The sequence below is a fragment of the Podarcis erhardii genome, assembly GCF_964252035.2.
Source record: "Podarcis erhardii genome assembly, chromosome: 2".
Taxonomy (NCBI): Eukaryota; Metazoa; Chordata; class Lepidosauria; order Squamata; family Lacertidae; genus Podarcis; species Podarcis erhardii.
This window is the reverse complement of record NC_138498.1, coordinates 104,956,595-104,973,798: the sequence shown is the minus strand read 5'-3', so window position 1 is coordinate 104,973,798 and position 17,204 is coordinate 104,956,595. Positions and strand designations below refer to the sequence as shown.

Here is a 17,204-nt window from a genome sequence, read left to right as displayed (position 1 = left end):
CGGAGGACCTTAAGGTCCATAAATAGCAACACCCTAGAGGTCCCGGGCCCTAAGGAAGTCAGATTAGCCTCAACCAGAGCCAGGGCTTTTTCAACACTGGCTCCAGCCTGGTGGAACGCTCTGTCTCATGAGACCAGGGCCCTGCAGGATCTGATTTCTTTCCGCAGGGCCTGTAAGACAGAGTTGTTCCGCCTGGCCTTTGGCTTGGAATCACTTTGATTCCCTCCCCCTCTTTCTTTTTTCCTTTCTCCTTCTGTTGGAACTCCTATTTGGGACTTCCCTGGCTTTTCCCTGGCTTCCTTTACTAGTATGGATAGTTAACCTTGTTGAAGACTTGACGTTTTTATCCCCCAAAAAGTTTTTGATTGAGTTCCACTGAAATGAGGCTGCATTCTAATGTTTTAATGTTGTATTTTAATCTTGTTTTTTAAGCTGTATTTCAATCAATTGTTTTTATATTTGGTGTTTGCCACTCTGAGCCCGGTCTTGGCTGAGGAGGGCGGGGTATAAGTAAAATTTATTATTATTATTATTATTATTATTATTATTATTATTATTATTAGGAAATTGTGCCTCACAGCAATCAGACCCTATTGAGAGCATTGCAAAAGGGAGGACACCAAGCATTGTAAAAGGAGGACCAAGAGGAAAACTTGCCTCCACCTTTAATCTCCACACTTTTCCAGATTTTGCAATGCACTTTCAGTGCACAAAAAAATAGCACACGGTAACACTCTTTTGGGGTTAAAAGGCACATCAAATGCATATTTTTTTATGGGGAAAGCACACTGAAAAGCCCTGGAAAACACAGCCATTGGGGAAATGCATACAGAAACATGCCCAGTAATGCATATAATAAGGGGTACAGTTGAAACGCGAGCTTTTAAGCCATTCTTTCTGAACAAAATGGACCTATGATTGAGTGCCGGCAGAACGCAACGCAAATTTTATTATACAGTCACGGACCCGGCAAAGATTGAGTGCCAGTGAAAATGAAAGGGGACGGATTTAGATTGATCTGTCTGTCCTTAGATGAGGCTGTGCTCAGCTACAGGCCATCATTATGACCACATTTTGCCAGTCTTGGTGAAATGCATAAAGGGATCTAGAGACGGGGTGCTCATCACTTTGCAAAGCCTTCCTCCCTTCATTCCTACACCTGCTAAATCACAGGTAGCATTAGCCCAACCCCCTTCCTTTCCCAGCCTGCTCCCATTCTCACCTTCTGCCTTGGTAAACAAACATTGCTCTAACGTTCTCTATGCCCGTAATCATGCTTCTTTAATTTATGTCCCAATAAAGTGCATTACAATAAACATTTACCGCTCGATGAATAAACATTTGAACGGCGCTCCTAATGGGGGTGACGCTGTTCTGAAGCCGTCTGTGGCTTTTTGCCGGGTCCTTGCGTCGTGCTCAGATGAGAGTCATTTCCATAATCTTTGCATTATTGCTTAAGCCTCCCTTTAGGCGCGTTTCACAAAGTTAAAATTTCTGTGAAATATCCCCCCCCCAAAAAAAAACCACCCCTCCTCCCAAAAGTGAGAATTGTTAAGAGGATTATCAAATCGTCCTGTTAAAGGGACAGTGCTCTCTTTCATGTCCCTCCAGAGATGCTAACACAGTAATTACAGCGAAAGTGCTGGCTAATTATCGCTTTGGCCCTCTGCTTTTTTCTTCTTCTTTTTTTTTCACTTCAGAGACCTGGAGGATATGAGAAAGATGAGAGACCAGCGAAAGGTCAGGGATAAAGGGTAAGAAAATTCTATTCTCCTGCCTCGTGTGGTGGAAGATATATTTCAGAAGCTTCCATCCCCTCAACACAATCAATTGAATAACGGCCAGGGATTTGAAAACTAATTGGAAAGGTTGTGGGGGCGGGAAAGCGTTGGAGAGGATGAAGGGACAAGAAACAAGACCTTTGTGAAGAAGTTGCGAGGGAGCAGGATATGCCTAGAGGGAAACCGTAAAGGCCGTTTCTATAAGAAGGGTTGATAAAGAGGGCAGAGGTATTTCCTTGTGATCTACCACAGGGGTGGGGAACCTCGGGCCTGGGGGCCAAATACAGCCCTTCGGGGCTCTCAACATGGCCCTCAAAATTTTTCCCAAGCCACCCCCCTCCCTGGCCCTGCCTTGCCTCCTGGCTGCATTTACCTGCTTGGAAGGTGTCACTGAGCTCTGCTTTTAGGTTGTCTGGATGGAGGACAGAGAAAGGTGTGTCAGTGTGCATAGAAAGAAGCCTATTGTACAAATACAGTGGTACCTCGGGTTACATACGCTTCAGGTTACAGACTCCGCTAACCCAGAAATAGTCCTTCATGTTAAGAACTTTGCTTTAGGATGAGAACAGAAATCGTGCTCCGGCGGCGCGGCAGCAGCAGGAGGCCCCATTAGCTAAAGTGGTGCTTCAGGTTAAGAACAGTTTCAGGTTAAGTATGGACCTCCGGAACGAATTATATACTTAACCCGAGGTACCACTGTATAAAAATTACATTTGTCACTTTGTCAATTTTTGCCTCTGGCTTTGCCCACCAATGACGGGTGACCCTCAGAAGGTGCCCCAAGAGGGAATACGTGTGCATTAGGCAAAATCGCATACAAAAAAAAATGTGTACATCAGGAAAAATATGTTGAATTTTCATGAACATGTTAAGAAAGAAAGAAAAAAAGGCAGCCGGTGTAGAAATGTGGAGACTGGGAAAATGAGAATCTTATTGAAATCAAAAATGATGGATTTACCCCCCCCCCTTGTGTTGTTGTTTTGATGACATTTGTGCTAACATGGGAACATTTGACTCAGGGATCACATTCATCCAGTGCTTTACCAACTGCACTGGCTCCCGGTGGAGTACAGGGTCAGGTTTTAGGTGCTGGTTTTGACCTTTAAAGCCCTATGCGGCCTAGGACCCACGTACCTACGGGACCGCCTCTCCTGGTATGCCCTGCGGAGGACCTTAATGTCCACAAATGACAACACTTTGGAGGTCCCAAGTAGCAAGGTGGTTAGATTGGTCTCAACTAGGGCCAGGGCCTTTTCAGTACTGGCCCCGACTTGGTGGAACACTCTGTCACAAGAGACCAGGGCACTGCGGAACTTGACATCTTTCCACAGGGCCTGCAAGACAGAGTTGTTCCGCCTGGCCTTTGGTTTGGACTCAGTCTGACTCTTATGTTTCCCTCCCCTTATGGTTTTGATCTATGGGCTACTTTTAAAATGAGGCTGTATTTTAAATTGTATTTTAAAAGGTAAAGGGACTCCTGACCATTAGGTCCAGTCGTGGCCGACTCTGGGGTTGCAGCGCTCATCTCGCTTTATCGGCCGAGGGAGCCGGCATACAGCTTCTGGGTCATGTGGCCAGCATGACTAAGCTGCTTCTGGCGAACCAGAGCAGCGCACGGAAACGCCGTTTACCTTCCCGCTGGAGCGGTACCTATTTATCTACTTGCACTTTGACATGCTTTCAAACTGCTAGGTTGGCAGGAGCAGGGACCGAGCAATGGGAGCTCACCCCGTCACGGGGATTCGAACCGCCAACCTTCTGATCAGCAAGTCCTAGGCTCTGTGGTTTAACCTACAGTGCCACCCATTTTAAATTGGTTCCCCCCCCCTTACTATATTTTTATTGTAATTTTGCTGGTGTTAGCCGCCCTGAGCCTGGCTCTGGCCAGGGAGGGCGGGGTATAAATAAATGTATTATTATGATTATTATTATTATTGTCCCTTTACACAGTGCTATTTTTCTAGAAAAAGAGGTGATGGAGCTCACCATGAGCTTCTCTCTTGTTCTCTTAGAATGGCAGTGGTGCCCACCTGAGAAGTGACAGAGCTGAGCTCCAATGAGGTCTGGATGGGGAAAAAGCCCTGCCTCTACATACACAAAACATGAATTTATAAGACTTGTCAAAGGCACTAATGAGTCCAATTGTCAGGAATCTCATGAACCAACCACAAAACTTCTTATCACGCAATCTTCCAATTGTTAGCTGGTAGGGCTAATCCAAGACATTTTGCTGCCTGAGGCAAAGGACAAGATGGCAGTCCCATCCCACAAAGACCAACCCTAGTTAAAGGGGAAAGGGCTTGCTGTGTAGGTTACAAAGCTCTGTCCTATAACTCACAATAACTCACCACTCCCAATCAACTGAAGTCTAAGGTGGTTGCCGTGCTCTGCCCAATGACAGGGACAGCCCTGTTTCAGGCTCAAAACAGCATTTCCATGGAACTAAATTTATTTATTAATTTTGTTCCATTTACAAATTGTTTCCCGTAAAATAACCTCAAAGCAGATTTCACAATAAACCCATCGACAATAAAAACAAAGCTAAATGTAGAAACAACAATTCCGTATATACAAAGAAATAACAATTCCCTCTATACAAAGTATTAAAAACAATTTCTATGTTTCTATGGTTCTACAAAACCAATTAAAAACAACTTCCGATGTAAAAAAAATAAAAACAATTTCAAATCCAATACAGACACTGATTGGAATGAACGTCTCCACTTAAAGGCTAGTTGAAAAAGATCTTCAGTATTCTGGGAAATGATATATAATGAGATGAAAAAGATGTTAAAATATACATTTCTAAAAAAAACCAGAAGCATTTTCACTTGGCATTATAGGTGAGGATATTAATAGACAGGATGTAAAATTGTTCTTATGTGCAACAACAGCAGCAAGAGTATTGTTGGCTCAGAAATGGAAGCAAGAAGAAATACTGACGAAAGAAGAATGGCAGGCAAAATTGATGGACTACGCAGAATTGGATAAAATGACAGGAAGGATTTGAAACCTGTGGGACCAGAGATTTACAGAAGATTGGGAGAAATATATGAATTATTTGAGGAGCAACGGTAATCAGCAAATTACGCTAGTAGGACTACAAGACGTTTTGTAAGAAGAAATATATGAAATATTGCAAAGAAGAGAAAGAAGAAAGACATTAGTTATGAGATTTAAATGTAATAGTGAAAATAAAAAATGTATATTAAGAAATGTATATTAAGAGAAAGGATTGGAAAATTTTCAGATGTGATTGATGGAAGTCAAAAAACTTGTATAAGATATAAAAGTATGTTTAACAATTGTTGAAAATGATATGTTAAAAATTAATAAAAAACATTTTAAAAAGAAAAAAAGAAAAAGATCTTCAATAGATGCCAAATAGACAATAGAGATGGCACCTGTCTGATATGAAATGGGAGGGAGTCCCAAAGGGTAAGTGCTACCACACCAAAGGATTGAGGAGGTACTAGAGCACAGGACTGATTGGCTTATAGCTGGCAAGTGAAGGTACACAAACCAATGAATCAAAAGTTCTGCATATAAAACTTTATCCAAGCCCCCTTCCAGCTCTGCTCAAAACAACATGGCAGCATTGCTAGCAAAATTGGTTCAAGGGGTAGGGCTACTTTCAGGAGACAGCAATTGCATGTGAACTGCTTCATCTCCCCAAGAACTGGGACCTCTTCCTCTTATACAGGAAGACGGGAAACTGCTTTCTACTAAGCTTGACCTATTGGCCCACTTGGTTTTGTATTGTCTCCACTGATTGGCAACAGCTCTCCAGGGTTTCAGATAGGGGACAATTCCCAGGCCTGCCTGGAGCTGCTCAACATTGAACCTGGAACCTTCTGTATGGAAGACAGATGCTCAAGCACTGAGCTGGAAACCTTCCTTACATCTGCATATAGCTTAGCCCTGAGCTCTTGGTTGGACTATCCAGTGTCAAACCTTTTGTTTTCTTGCGATTGCTTTTGATCGGTTACTAAGCTCCGCAATGGCTTATAAAACTCAAGCACATTTGCAAGCTTTCCCCAAGCCAGCAGTGTACTTAGCCCTTTATTTTCACAATCTCCAACAAATCACACAAATCAGCCTTTATTAACAAAGGAGTTATTTCAACCACACTGGGTCTGAAAAGCTGGAATTGTGCTAGAATAGATGTGACCACGTGCCAGCCAAAACTACCAGATTCATATTACTGGAGACCTTTCAAGTAGCTCTTACATCCAAATGCCCTTTGATTGCTGTGCTAAGAGCCATCTGGGCAGGAGGTGAGGAAAGGTAAGCAGTTCGTGATTATTTCCCAATGTCATTTAACCTTCAGAATTAACATTTTGTATGCCCTGCCACCCGGCAGGAAGTCGCAACAGTCAGGTGAAAAGATAAATGTCTTATTCTTAATGGCTGTTTAGGAGGCTGCTGAGCTTTTTTTGGTCTGCGTCCTATGTTGGGTGAGTTCATTAATGTAATTAACCAACAATCAATCTTTCCAAATGAGTTACACACAAAAAAACAGCTAATGCCAGATCAAGTGACACGAGAGTGAGGTCACGCTCTGTTTCTGCATGATTTAACATCCACCCTAGAATGGAACACGGGGGCAGGAAAGCATGAGGCGGCAGGAGCCAAATCCCTTTGAATCTCTACAACTTAATTAAAGGGCACAAAATATGTGCAGCTGGCTGGGCAAGTCAAGCTCGGATGGCCTTGGATGCCTGCAGCCAAACACCTGAGTAGAAGAGATGGGAGTAGGAAGGCCTACTGGAGAAACACAAACAAAGACCCCAGCCAAGCTTCCTAGGAGCAGGTATGGACCAATGCATCTTAAACAACAAGCTGATTAGAGCATCGACACAATCACCATGCATTTGGCATGATACAGGCTTCAATTCTCACCTTACTTCCTTGTGAGTAAGCCCCACGGAATTCACTTACAGAAGGTAAAATCTCGCAAAAATAAAATAATAAAAACAAGCTAATAATAATAATAATAATAATAATAATAATAATAATAATAATTTATTTATACCCCACCTATCTGGCTGGGTTTCCCCAGCCACTCTGGGCGGCTTCCAACAATATAATAATAATGCATTAAAACATCAGTCATCAAAAACTTCCCTAAACAGGGCTGCCTTCAGATGTCTTCTAAACGTCAGATATTTCTTTGACGTCTGATGGGAGGGCGTTCTACAGTGCAGGAGCCACTAATGAAAAGGCCCTCTGCCTGGTTCCCTGTAACTTGGCTTCTCGCAGTGAAGGAACCGCCAGAAGGCCCTTGGAGCTGGACCTCAGTGTCCGGGTAGAACGATGGGAGTGGAGACGCTCCTTCAGGTATGCTGGGCTGAGTCCGTTTAGGACTTTAAAGGTCAGCACCAACACTTTGAATTGTACTCGGAAATGTACTGGGAGCCAATGTAGGTCTTTCAGGACCAGTGTTATGTGGTCTCGGCGACTGCTCCCAGTCACCAGTCTAGTTGCCGCATTCTGGTTTAGCTGTAGTTTCCGGGTCACCTTCAAAGGTAGCCCTGGGTAGAGTGAATTGCAGTAGTCCAAGCGGGAAATAACCAGAGCTTGCACTACTCTTGCGAGGCAGTCCGTGGGCAGGCAGGGCCTCAGCCTGCATATCAGATGGAGCTGGTAGATAGTTGCCCTGGACACAGAATTAATCTGCGCCTCCATGGACAGCTGTGAGTCCAAAATGACTCCCAGGCTGATCACCTGCACCTTCAGGGGCACAGTTACCCAATTCAGGACCAGGGAATCCTCCATACCCGCCCGCCCCTGTCCCCTCAAAACAGTACTTCTGTCTTGTCAGGATTCAACCTTAATCCGTTAGCTACCATCCCTGCTCCAACTGCCTCCAGGCACTCACACAGGACCTTCACTGCCTTCACTGGTTCCGATTTGAAAGAGAGGTAGAGCTGGGTATCATCTGCATACTGATGAACACCCAGCCCAAACAGTTAAAATCATTAGTAGGATTGGAATACCACTTGTAGTTTAATGGTAAATTTTGGATACAATGGAGAGATAAAAGATCCGGTTTGTTATAAAAGACGCAGGAGGAAATGATTGACAGTAGGACCCACAAAGGGGACGAGGGAAGGCCAAGAGATGGAATCTAGTTTTTAAGTTGTATGTGGGATATGTGATTGTAAAATTTCAATCTGAAAAAGCAAAGAAATAAATTTCAGGGAAGAGATAACAACAACAACAATGGCTTCCTAATGGACTTGCTACTGCACCTATTGGAATCTGTACTGAATAATGAAGAGGATGAGAAGCCGGCAAAGAGATCTGGGTAGGAGCATCACATGGTCACACCAGAAAGGGACAGATGGATCGGTTTGGCAGCTGTGGTTTGGATGGAGGTAAAGTATGAGATAAGACACTGAAATGGGAATGAAGCCCAACAGGGAGATTGCAGTAGTTAAGGTGAGAGTTGGCCTGAGAATGAGCCAGATTTATTTGTTTGTTTGTTTTTTTAAAAATCAGGCAATATCCTGTATTTAATTTGTTTAATCACAGTGAGCTAAATCTGGCACATGTGTGCATGGATGGTTTTCCTTTGAGCTCTTGGGGTCTTCTGAATCGTGTTTGATTGGTGCATGCTTGAGAGATGCTTTCTGTTTTAAGCCCATGCCATGCTCTCAGAATTAGCATATGTCGTTAAGTCCTCCCAGTAGACTAGACTGGCGAATTAGCGTTATGCTCCCCCATCAGGAGAGCAGCTGGCACGTCTTATCCCTTTTACACCAACTGCACTGACTCAACTGCATCTGCTCAGCATAATGCAAAGGACTGCTGACATCTGCATTGAGTGATGGGGTCTGATCTCCTGTCACATCAGGCACATCAGAAGGAATGGACAGAAATCCATCAGGCAGCCCTGAAGGAGCACCGAGAGTGTCTGCTCTGGATCAATCAGCAGGGTGCAAGCCCTTCCAGCAAGTGCTTCAAAGAGGGAAGCTTCTTGGAAATTTCAGTTCTCATGGAATGATTTCCAGTGGCAGAACCAACCCTTGGGAATGTTTCATGGAAATCTGAATTCCTGCTGGAGAAACAGAGGGTCAGGCAACTTCCTTGATTCATAGGGGAGACTCCCACTCATACCAAGTGTATTCCTCAAGTGGGAATGGACCACCTGATTATCAAGAGAGACATGAGTGAGTTCCTCATCAATGGCAACTAGGCAGGCTACCTGGAGTCAACAACATCATCATCATCCTTTATTTATTTATAACCCGCCCATCTGGCAGGGTTTCCCCAGCCACTCTGGGCAGCTCCTAACAGAACACCAATAACAATAATAAAAAAGCAACAACATCAAACATTAAAAAATTCCCTAAACAGGGCTGCCTTCAGATGTCTTCCAAAAGTCAGATAGTTGTTTATTTCCTTGATTTCTGAAGGGAGGGTGTTCCACAGGGCAGGTGCAACCACCAAGAAGGCCCTTGCCTGGTTCCCTGTAACCTCGCTTCTCACAGTGAGGGAACTGCCAGAAGGCCCTTGGAGCTGGACCTAAATGTCTGGGCTGAATGATGGGGGTGGAGATGCTCCTTCAGGTATACTGGACCGAGACCGTTTAGGGCTTTAAAGGTCAGCACCAACACTTTGAATTGTGCTTGGAAACGTATTGGGAGCCAATGTAGGTCTTTCAAGACCGGTGTTATGTGGTCTCGGTGGCCGCTCCCAGTCACCAGTCTAGCTGCCACATTTGGTTGTAGTTTCCAGGTCACCTGTACAGGTAGCCCCATGTACAGCGCATCCACTTTACCACTGGTTGGAGCCCCAGGAGCCCCACCATCTCCACCATAGTCCCCTACACAAGGAACCCGCTGGTGCAGCGTCTGGCTGAGTTGCCTTTACAATGAGCATTGTGTGCGTTTTATGTGTTTTTAAAGGAACTGAATAGAATGAAAGCCTATGAATTATGGGGACATGGAGAGTATCTGTATGAACTTAACAGTGCTTATCTTATATTTTTACTTGCTATTCTTTTAATGTTGCTAATAATGCTTTATAGAGTATAAATGCCATGCTGATTTGTTAACCACATAATATGACTTTTGCTGTAATTGTGATGCAGTTTGCAACATAAAATTACAATTTAAAAACACACAAAATACATAATAAAAGTAAGAACATAAACAAACCAACAATCCACTCTCCCAGAAACACATTCAAAAGGGCATTGGATGTCAATCAACCAAAGGCCTAGTTGAAGAGGAACATTTTTGCCTGGCACCTAAAGGTGTATAATGAAGGCTCTCCACTTGTGGAGAGCATTCCACAGATGGGGAGCCACTGCAGAGAAGGCCCATTCTCATGTTGCCACCCTCCAGACTTCTTGTGGAGGAGGCACACAAAGAAGGGCCTCAGAAGATGATCTCAGGGTCCAGGTAGGTTCATATGGTGAGAGGCGGTCCTTGAGGAATTGCAGTCCTGAGCCATTTAAGGCTTTATATGTCTAAACCAGCACTTTGAATTTGGCTCAGAAACTAATAGACAGCCAGCACAGTCTGGAGGGGTTGCCCATATTTGATGTGCATCATATGGGGATCCTTAACCCAAGATTGACCCTGATGAAGTAATTAGCCTGCATACCCAATGCCTATGCTAAAGCCTACTGTAATCAATAAATCTCGATCCCAAAATATTGTCCTGCCACTTACTGCTTCCTGTGCCCCTACCCCAACCATCTCAGGCTCACCGTGACTGGGCTCACAATGGGTGGGTGATCATTGGTAGTGGAACCACACAGTGGGATTTTGAAGAGTTAAAGGGAAGCTGCTGATTCAGCTGAAGAACCACAGCCCATTCCTTCCCTGTGGGATGAAGGGCTTTGGTAGAGGAGAGAATTGTCTCACAGGAAGCACGCTTCACATGCACAAATGTAGGATGAGGTACAATATAAACTACCGTAAGAAGTAACGGTACCGCCGCAACAGCAGAATACTTTCTTCTTCTTCTTAGCAGAGAGAACTATAAAAGCATGTTTTCATTATTTTAAAAGGGTTCTTACACAGCTTGCAGTCAAATGCAATAACCTAAACTGACCACTCAGCTTCCAGCTGCTTCACAGCATGTGTGTTTCAGCAGATCTCAGCACTTCAGATTTGAACTTAACATGGAGGTACATTGAGAGAAAGCAGGCAGTGTTTTTTTAAAATATATGTTACAGAAGTCCTTTCTAGTCATCCTTATTCTGTGGTATGTAAGCATGCAAGGAAAGGCAGGTATGGGAATGAGCGGGCCAGCTCACCTGTCACCCTTCTGATCCCTTCCTCCTTGAGTTGGAGGGTGATGCTTCTGAACTGAAGCGCCTCTTGTACTTAAACATGAAAGTCGCCACCAGTGGTATAACTCCCTCCTCCTCCAACAACCAAGCTTGGAGAAAGCCAGTGGCTGGAGCGCCAGACTAGGATCTGGGATAGGTAAAGGTAAAGGGACCCCTGACCATTAGGTCCAGTCATGACCGACTCTGGGGTTGTGGCGCTCATCTCGCTTTATTGGCTGAGGGAGCCGGCGTACAGCTTCCAGGTCATGTGGCCACCATGACTAAGCCACTTCTGGCAAACCAGAGCAGCGCACGGAAACGCCGTTTACCTTCCCACCGGAGTGGTACCTATTTATCTACTTGCACTTTGACATGCTTTCAAACTGCTAGGTCGGCAGGAGCAGGGACTGAGCAACAGGAGTTCACCCCGTCGCAGGAATTCAAACCGCCGACCTTCTGATCAGCAAGTCCTAGGCTCTGTGGTTTAACCCACAGCACCACCCACCAGGGTTCAAAACCCCACTCAGCTATATGAAGCCCACTGGGCCAGTCTCTGCCTTTCAGCCTAACCAAGTTCAGAGGCTTTCTGTGAGGATAAAATGGGAGGAGGGAGGAGGTGCGTTCCCCCTTAAGCTCTTTGGAGAAAAGGTAAGGTATAAATGTAACATCATAAATAAAAGCCTGGTCTCTTCTTATGAAGATAAGAAGAAGGAGTTTGGATTTGATATCCCGCTTTATCACTACCCGAAGGAGTCTCAAAGCGGCTAACATTCTCCTTTCCCTTCCTCCCCCACAACAAACACTCTGTGAGGTGAGTGAGGCTGAGAGACTTCAGAGAAGTGTGACTAGCCCAAGGTCACCCAGCAGTTGCGTGTGGAGGAGCAGGGAATCGAACCTGGTTCACCAGATTATGAGTCCATTGCTCCTAACCACTACACCACACTGGCTCTTATGTGTTTCATAGAATCATAGAATCATAGAGTTGGAAGAGACCACAAGGGCCATCAAGTCCAACCCCCTGCCAAGCAGGAAACGCCATCAGAGTACTCCTGACATATGGTCGTCAAGCCTCTGCTTAAAGACCTCCAAAGAAGGAGACTCCACCACACTCCTTGGCAGCAAATTCCACTGTCGAACAGCTCTCACTGTCAGGAAGTTCCTCCTAATGTTTAGGTGGAATCTTCTTTCTTGTAGTTTGGAACCATTGCTCTGTGTCCGCTTCTCTGGAGCAGCAGAAAACAACCTTTCTCCCTCCTCTATGTGACATCCTTTTATATATTTGAACATGGCTATCATATCACCCCTTAACCTCCTCTTCTCCAGGCTAAACATGCCCAGCTCCTTTAGCCGTTCCTCATAAGGCATCGTTTCCAGGCCTTTGACCATTTTGGTTGCCCTCCTCTGGACACGTTCCAGTTTGTCTTAATCCTGGTATATTCTTATGCTGATGGTGTCAGCCATAGTTATGCAATGTATTTTAATATTTGTGCATCTGTGATGTATGCTTGCATTTTTTTTATGCTGGCTTTAACAACTTTGTGTTTCTTGTTGCATTTTACTATTTCATGGGTAAGCTCCCTTGAAATGGCTTCTTAAAGTTTTCCCACTTAAATGCAGCCTAGAAAATTATTTAGCATGTAATAAAGAAATTAATAAATGTTGACAATAGCGGCATTGCAAAATTATTCCTGTCTGAATTGGATTTTGTCCTCTTTTGCATCTGATCACCCTAACCAGCTATAGTTACACCCCTGAAGGCTTACCCTTTCTGGATTCATATGATTACACCAAATATTTACGTGCTGGTTTAAAAGTTTCCGCCAACATCAGATGGTCATTTTCTCGGGTTTTACTTCTCATTTTCTCGGGTTTTACATGTCTGACAAAGATTTGTACCTAAGTCCAGGGGAAACAACATTGGTCTGCAGTAGACCAGACAGAGAATAATACAGTGGTACCTTGGGTTACATACACTTCAGGTTACATACGCTTCAGGTTACAGACTCCGCTAACCCAGAAATAGTACCTCGGGTTAAGAACTTTGCTTCAGGATGAGAACAGAAATCATGCTCCGGCGGCGCGGCAGCAGCAGGAGGCCCCATTAGCTAAAGTGGTGCTTCAGGTTAAGAACAGTTTTAGGTTAAGAACGGACCTCCAGAACGAATTAAGTACTTAACCCGAGGTACTACTGTAATAGTAATTTATTATGGGATAGCCTGTGGAAGCCACATGAATCTAAGACCTCCTTGCACTTGTTTCTTAAAATGTTTGGTGCTGCAGAAACACAGGACTTCAAAACAAAACTTAGAAGTGTCTGCCTACCCTGGCTTAGGAAATCTCACCAAGAAGGTAGATGATGGGAAGAAAACAGAGTGACATATGCTTATCCTTACAATAAAAGTTTGCAGGGAAAGGAACTATGCAGAAGCTGAGTTGGGGGGGGGGGGAGTGGAAGAAAAGAAACAGGAATTGTGATGTTGATGTAGATCAAGGGTAGCTAACATGGTGACAATTGCCTGTGCTGGCAGGGGCTGATGAGAGTTGGAGCAGTAATATTTGGAAGGCAACATGCTGCCTGCCTGATGCCAGCCTTTAAAAAGAGGCTTGCTCCTTCTGAGATGCTGCATTAGCCCCAGACGATACTTTGCTCAACATTTATCCTCCTAAATGACATGGCTATAAAATCAAGTTAAGGAAATGGTCTCATTACACAGGTAAAATCACGCTGAAAAATGGATGTTGTAATACAGGACTTTCCTACGATCCCGCTGGAAGGATCCAAAGGCAAACCGAGGGAGAGAGGTAAACTTGGGGCTATGGCAGGGGAGGGAACCCTGGGAAAATGTAATTTTGGTATACTACCCTGTGCATTGAAAGCAGCTCTCTCACTCTCATTAATTCCGCATAAACTGTCAGGCTATTTTCCGCAAGAAACGCTTAGAAAGGGAGCAAGCATGCAGGAGAAGAACGGTAATAATGATTTTGTAATGAGTCACGACTGGGAACAGAGAACGTGTTCGGGACTGCCCACTAGTAGCTCATTAATGAGTCAGTAGCTTCGGCTCTTTGATCTGCCGAAATTGCCTCTGATGACATTTCTGTAACACTCACTCGCCATTCCTTTCAGTTTTACAAAGGGGTTTCAACTGCGCTGTGCTGGATCCACAGTCTGTGAGGCTCCAGCAGGAGGATTCAGTAGGAGTGTATAGAGCTGCGAAGCTCCAGATGTTGCTGGTCTCCAATTCTCTTCATCCCTGGCCACTGGCCATGTTGGCTGGGTCTGCTGGGAGCTGGAGTCTCATAACATCTGAAGGGCCACAGGCTCCCTATTGCAGTGTCAAGTCAGAGCCTGAGATCCATTGTAGTGTTTGCCCTTCTAGGTGTGTAACATCATACTGGGTTCATAGGGAAAGGGTTAACTAATTGTGAAATGACTAACCAATGGGAACCCAGGGGGCAGAGTTAACTGTGTATAAGGTTTAAGCACAGAGGGGGTTTTTTTTTTGAGAGTGTTAGATTTAGGGTGGTTGAAAAGACAGTCTGGAATTAGTGGGTTGGGCTAGTCTGGTGTGTGTGAGAGAGAGAATTTGTTAAGAGGAGTCAGTCAAACAGTTGAGATCATCAGTCAGAAGATATTAGGAAGGCATAGGCCGGTAAAGAAACTAAAGTTAAATTACTGACAGGAATATTATCGGAGAAACCATAAACTTGTTAATGTTTGTAAAATAAACTTGGTTTTTTGTTTTGTTTTTTGGTTCACGTTTAACAAGTGTCTGGACTCAGTGTTTTACCAGAGGTTAACTGGCTTGTGGCAGCGGGGAAGCGAGCACAGTGGAGGCACAGGGATCAATAGATCATTAAACGTCCGGGGACCCTGTGTGATCTCCACATCCATAAACTAGACAAGCAAAAATCTTCCGTGTTGTTTCAGCCATATATGTGTTCATCATTTACAAAAAGAAAAAAGAAAAAGGAAGAAATGACTTTCATGGGTGAATTGGACACAACGCAACCAATATCCGTGCAGTTCACCTCACATCAACTCCTACCCAGTGCTCTCTTTCCCAGCTGCTAGTTATTATCAAGTGTAGAACAATCAAGCAGTGGGCATACATGTAGCAACCAGGCCAGAGGGTTTATTTGATTTAATTCTATTGGCTTCAGATGGCTAAACACCAATGGTTGCCGCTTGAAGGTTCCAAAAGGGTGCCCATTTGCATAGCATAGGGATGGTGAACCTGTGACCTTCTCCCATATGTGGCTGGACTATAATTCCTGTCATGCCTTAACATTAATTTGCCATGCTGGCTGGGCCTGATGAGTCCAACCACATTTGGAAGACCACAGTTTCCCCATCCCTACCAGAGCACGTTCACATAGGTGAGTGAGAGGTTCACAATACTGCCTTAGCAGACAACCTGGAGGATAATGAAGGTCCCGAAGCAAGAACCTGTGAAATTGGGAATGTAGTTTGAGAAAAACAGACCCACTCTCTGCCTGTCTCCCTTCTCTTGGCGGTGTCAGTCACTATGAATTTTCCATTCTTTGAAAGCTGCTCAGTGCTAAGACGGCCAGCCACAGCATGTTAGGTGGCCATGTGTCCCACTTTACAGAGCACTGGGAATGGGTGGGTCTGTCAATTTAAGCGTATTCAGTTTCTCTTTTTTTCAGTCTTAAATTCAGTTCTGCAGGAATTTGCAAATGAAGAAAGAAATCCTCATGAGAATCCATCAGTAACATAGCGTTAACGTCTCCTGAGTTTTGACCAATGTACACATTTTTGCAAGCAGTTTTCCATAATATAATATATTCACTGATAAATTTATTTTTATGCACAATTTCTTGTAATGCATGCATTTTTCTAAACATGTTTTGGCTAGAGAACTGCATTGCAAAATTCGGAGAAGGACGAAATTCAAAGCCTACCTCCATTTCCATATTGTTCCAGAAACTGTGAATTTGATAGGTTCATCTTTGAGTGCAAACTCAATTGAACTTTGCGCCCTTCCCTCCAGAGGAGAACCCACTAGTTGAAGTAGCCTTCTATGTAAAGGGCTATCCAGACCAAGTCTGGTTTAAAGATAAAGAACCATAATAAGAGAGTTTCCCATCAACAGTTGGCACCTAGACAGCAGAAAGAGCACACAGGTCACAATCTTTCCCCCTACAGTGAGATCCTTTGCATTTATATGTACATTATAGTTTTTCTAAATTGACATTACAGTGGTACCTCGGGTTAAGTACTTAATTCGTTCCGGAGGTCTGTACTTAACCTGAAACTGTTCTTAACCTGAAGCACCACTTTAGCTAATGGGGCCTCCTGCTGCCACCGCACGATTTCTGTTCTGCCAGAGCACGATTTCTGTTCTCATCCTGAAGCAAAGTTCTTAACCTGAAGCAAAGTTCTTAACCTGTGGGTCCCCAGATGTTGTTGGACTACAACTCCCATCATCCCTGAGCTCTGGCCTTGCTAGCTAGGGATGATGGGAGTTGTAGTCCAACAACATCCGGGGACCCACAGGTTGAGAACCGCTGATCTTAGAGGATGCTGAGTTGGAAAAGGCTGGGCTAATAAATTCTTAAACTAACTCAAGGCAATCCCAGGATGTCAATTCAAACACAATGCTGAAGTTTCTTTGCTTTCTTTACATCACCATTATACAGGCCGCAAGTATCCATAAAAATAAAAATCCATAAAAATACCCCTATCCCCTCCCCAACCTTCTGAAATAAAGGCAGAAAGTAGGTTAAAAGAACTGGCTCATCTAGGGCCAAAAATGATGTTTCATGATCCATGAACTGGCTCCTATGCCAGAGAGAGGGAGAGGGAGAGGGAGGGAGAGAGAGAGAGAGAGAATGTGTGTGTGTGTTCTACCTTATTGGAAGATGTAAAGCTGTATTTTCATTTATAAACCATATTTTAATAAAAGTAGGTTAAAATTTATAGATAGGTGATAGATGATAGATAGATGATAGATAGATAGATAGCTGATAGCTGATAGATGATAGATGATAGATAGATGATAGATAGATGATAGATGATAGATAGGTAGATAGATAGATAGATGATAGATATAGATAGATAGATAGATGATGATAGATAGATAGATAGATAGATAGATAGATGATAGATA

At 44.0% G+C, this 17,204-nt stretch overlaps 1 protein-coding gene and 1 long non-coding RNA gene across 8 annotated transcripts in view; one reads left to right on the top strand and one right to left on the bottom strand.

Moving 5' to 3' along the window:
- Nucleotides 1-12,017, top strand: part of LOC309337484 — a 74,621-nt gene extending 62,604 nt beyond the window's left edge. Inside the window, exon 2 of the long non-coding RNA XR_014154349.1 lies at nucleotides 11,776-12,017. This is a non-coding gene — a long non-coding RNA (uncharacterized lncRNA). The remainder of the gene's footprint in view (nucleotides 1-11,775) is intronic.
- FHIT (fragile histidine triad diadenosine triphosphatase) overlaps nucleotides 1-17,204 on the bottom strand; it is a 1,027,317-nt gene that overhangs the window by 145,997 nt on the left and 864,116 nt on the right. The window lies entirely within an intron of this gene.